We start from the raw sequence: 4,170 nt of genomic DNA on the forward strand, positions 1-4,170 counted from the left end.
AATTATAAAAATAGACATTATTGGTGACCAATCATATTATTATTAATTATTAGTTAGAATATTTTAGCTTTTTCTAATTACATACCATTTTTTTTCTTAAATTTTTCCTGTTGGTTTTTTCCCCATGTAAAAATAAAATAATATTAATACTATGATTGTGTAACTGCATACCACAGTGTGTCATAAAATAATCTTCAGTTACACATATAACAGTGTTAATTATGGTTGTTGTAATTTTCCTAATTAATTAAATAAGTTGGTATTATTTTATTTATTAAATGTAATTTAAATATTGTTTGATTTGAAAGCTTCTAACATTTTAGATGAGGGGTGTCATAACTTTTTCTAATTACATACCGATTTTTTTGTCTTTTTTCTTAAATTTTTCCTGTTGGTTTTTTCCCATGTAAAAATAAAATAATATTAAATAAATATTAACTGCATACCATAGTGCGTCAAAAAAAAAAAAAAATTAATTACATATTTAACAGTGTTTATTATGGTTGTTGTAATTTTCCAAATTAATTTAATAAGTATTAGTTTTTAATTACATTAAATTTAAGTATTGTTTATTTTGAGAGCTTCTAACATTTTAGGTGATGAGTGTCTAAACTTTTTCCACCAAGGGCCGCATACTGAAAAGTCAAATGTATGTGGGGCCATATTGATATTTTTGTATTTTAAAAAAAACAACTAACAACAGACTTTTTATTAGTGGCGACCAATCATATTATTATTATTTAGAACATTTTAGATTTTTCTAATTACATACCAATTTTTTTGTCTTTTTTCTTAAATTGTTCCTGGTTTTTTTTCCCATGTAAAAATAAAATAATACCTAAATATTAACTGCATACCATAGTGTGTCAAAAAATAATCTTCAATTACATATTTAACAGGGTTTATTATGGTGGTTGTGATTTTCCAAATGAATAAGTTAGTATTATTTTTTAATTACATTTAATTTAAGTATTGTTTATTTTGAGAGCTTCTATCATTTTAGTTCAGGGGTGTCTAAACTTTTTCCACCAAGGGCCACATACTGAAAAGTCAAAAGTATGTGGGGCCATATTGATATTTTTGTATTTTAAAAAAATGCTAAAAATAGACTTTGTATTATTGGTGACCAATCTTATTATTATTAATTATTAGTTAGAACATTTGAGCTTTTTCTAATTACATACAATTTTTTTCTTTTTTCTTACATTTTTCCTGTTGTTTTTTCCCCATGTAAAAATAAAATAATATTAATAATATGATTGTGTAACTGCCTACAATAGTGGGTCAAAAAATAATCTTCAATTACATATTTAACAGTGTTAATTATGGTTGTTGTAATTTACCAAATTAATTTAAGTATTATTTTTTAATTAAATGTAATTTAAGTATTGTATATTTTGAGAATTTCTAACATTTTAGATCAGGGGTGTCTAAACTTTTACCACCAAAAGCCACATACTGAAAAGTCAAAAGTATGTGGGGCCATATTGATATTTTTTTATTTAAAAAAAAAAAGAAGCTAAAAATAGACATTGTGTCAGCTTTGTATTATTGGTGACCAATCATATTATCATTAATTATTAGTTAGAACAGTTGAGCTTTTTCTCATTACATACCAATTTTTTTCTCTTTTTTCTTACATGTTTCCTGTTGTTTTTTCCCCATGTAAAAATAAAATAATATTAATAATATGATTGTGTAACTGCATACAATAGTGGGTCAAAAAATAATCTTCAATTAAATATTTAACAGTGTTAATTATGGTTGTTGTAATTTACCAAATTAATTTAAGTATTATTTTTTAATTAAATGTAATTTAAGTATTGTATATTTTGAGAATTTCTAACATTTTAGATCAGGGGTGTCTAAACTTTTACCACCAAGAGCCACATACTGAAAAGTCAAAAGTATGTGGGGCCATATTGATATTTTTTTATTTAAAAAAAAAAAAGAAGCTAAAAATAGACATTGTGTCAGCTTTGTATTATTGGTGACCAATCATATTATTATTAATTATTAGTTAGAACAGTTGAGCTTTTTCTCATTACATACCATTTTTTTCCTCTTTTTTCTTAAATTTTTCCTGTTGTTTTTTCCCCATGTAAAAATAAAATAATATTAATAATATGATTGTGTAACTGCATAGTGGGTCAAAAATAATCTTCAGTTACACATTTAACAGTGTTTAGTATGGTTGTTGTAATTTTCCAAATTAATTAAATAAGTTAGTATTATTTTTTTAATTAAATTAAATCTAAATATTTGTTTTGAGAGCTTCTAACATTTTATATCAGGAGTGTCTAAACTTTTTCCACCAAAGACCGCATACTTAAAAGTCAAAAGTATGTGGGGCCATATTGATATTTTTGTATTTAAAAAAAAACATGCTAAAAATAGACTCTGTATTATTGGTGACCAATCTTATTATTATTATTATTATTATTATTATTATTATGAGTTAGAACATTTTAGCTTTTTCTCTTTACATACACATTTTTTTCTCTTTTTTCTTACATTTTTCCTATTGTTTTTTTCCCCATGTAAAAATAAAATAACATTTATAATATGATTGTGTAACTGCATACAATAGTGTGTCATAAAATAATCTTCTGTTACACATTTAACAATGTTTAGTATGGTTGTTGTAATTTTCCAAATTAATTTAACAAGTTAGTATTCTTTTTTAAATTCAATTTAATTATTGTTTATTTTGAGAGCTTCTAACATTTTAGATCAGAGGTGTCTTAACTTTTTCCCATACTGAAAAGTCAAAAGTATGTGGGGCCATATTGATATTTTTGTATTTAATTTTTTTTATAAAAGTAGACTTTGTATTAGTGGTGACCAATCATATTATTATTAATTGAGCTTTTTCTAATAACATACCATTTTTTTCCCACTTCTTTCTTACATTTTTCCTGTTGTTTTTTTCCATGTAAAATTAAAATAAAATGATCAATAATAATACTGATTGTGTAACTGCATACAATAGTGTGTCATAAAATAATCTTCAGTTACACATATAACAGTGTTTATTATGGTTGTTGTAATTTTCAAAATTGATTAAACAAGTTAGTATTCTTTTTTTAATTAAATTAAATTAAATTATTGGTTATTTTGAGAATTTCTAACATTTTATATCAGAGGTGTCTTAACTTTTTCCACCTAGGACCGCATACCGAAAAGTCAAAAGTATGAAGGGCCATATTGATATTTTTTTATTGTTTTTAAATGCTAAAAATAGACATTGTGTCAGCTTTGTATTATTGGTGACCAATCATATTATTAATTATTAGTTAGAACATTTTAGCTTTTTCTAATTACATACCATTTTTTTTTCTCTTCTTTCTTCCATTTTTCCTGTTGGTTTTTTCCCATGTAAAAATAAAATATTAATAATAATGATTGTGTAACTGCATACCGTAGTGGGTCAAAAAAGAATCTTAAATTACACATTTAAGTGAAGTGAAGTGAAGTGAATTATATTTATATAGCGCTTTTCTCTAGTGACTCAAAGCGCTTTACATAGTGAAACCCAATATCTAAGTTATATTTAAACCAGTGTGGGTGGCACTGGGAGCAGGTGGGTAAAGTGTCTTGCCCAAGGACACAACGGCAGTGACTAGGATGGTGGAAGCGGGGATCGAACCTGCAACCCTCAAGTTGCTGGCACGGCCGCTCCACCAACCGAGCTATACCGCCCCAGGTTTATTATGGTTGTTGTAATTTTCCAAATTAATTAAATAATACGTTTTTCATTAAATTAAATTTAAGTATTCTAACATTTTTACAAATTTAATAAGTTAGTATTTTATTTTTTTATTCACTAAAATTTGTTTATGTTTTAAGTATTGTTTATTTTTCTAACATTTTAGATCAGGGGTGTCTAATGTTTTTCCACCAAGGGCTACATATATATCCATCCATTTTCTACCGCTTATTCCCTTTGGGGTCGCGGGGGGCGCTGGAGCCTATCTCAGCTACAATCGGGCGGAAGGCGGGGTACACCCTGGACAAGTCGCCACCTCATCGCAGGGCCAACACAGATAGACAGACAACATTCACACTCACATCCACACACTAGGGCCAATTTAGAGTTGCCAATCAACATACTTAAAAGTCAAATGTGGGGGACCGTTCTGATAATTTTAATTGGGGGGGAAAAAATGC

At 26.8% G+C, this 4,170-nt stretch overlaps 1 protein-coding gene across 1 annotated transcript in view; it reads left to right on the forward strand.

The window, feature by feature from the left end:
• mul3 (mitochondrial E3 ubiquitin protein ligase 3) overlaps positions 1-3,908 on the forward strand; it is a 7,263-nt gene extending 3,355 nt beyond the window's left edge. Inside the window, exon 5 of the mRNA XM_061935562.1 lies at positions 1-3,908. This exon is cut by the window's left edge and continues 667 nt beyond it. The gene's annotated coding sequence lies outside the window, so the exon portion shown is untranslated.
• The last annotated feature ends 262 nt before the right edge of the window (positions 3,909-4,170 follow it).

Source organism: Nerophis lumbriciformis, linkage group LG03, assembly GCF_033978685.3.
Source record: "Nerophis lumbriciformis linkage group LG03, RoL_Nlum_v2.1, whole genome shotgun sequence".
Taxonomy (NCBI): Eukaryota; Metazoa; Chordata; class Actinopteri; order Syngnathiformes; family Syngnathidae; genus Nerophis; species Nerophis lumbriciformis.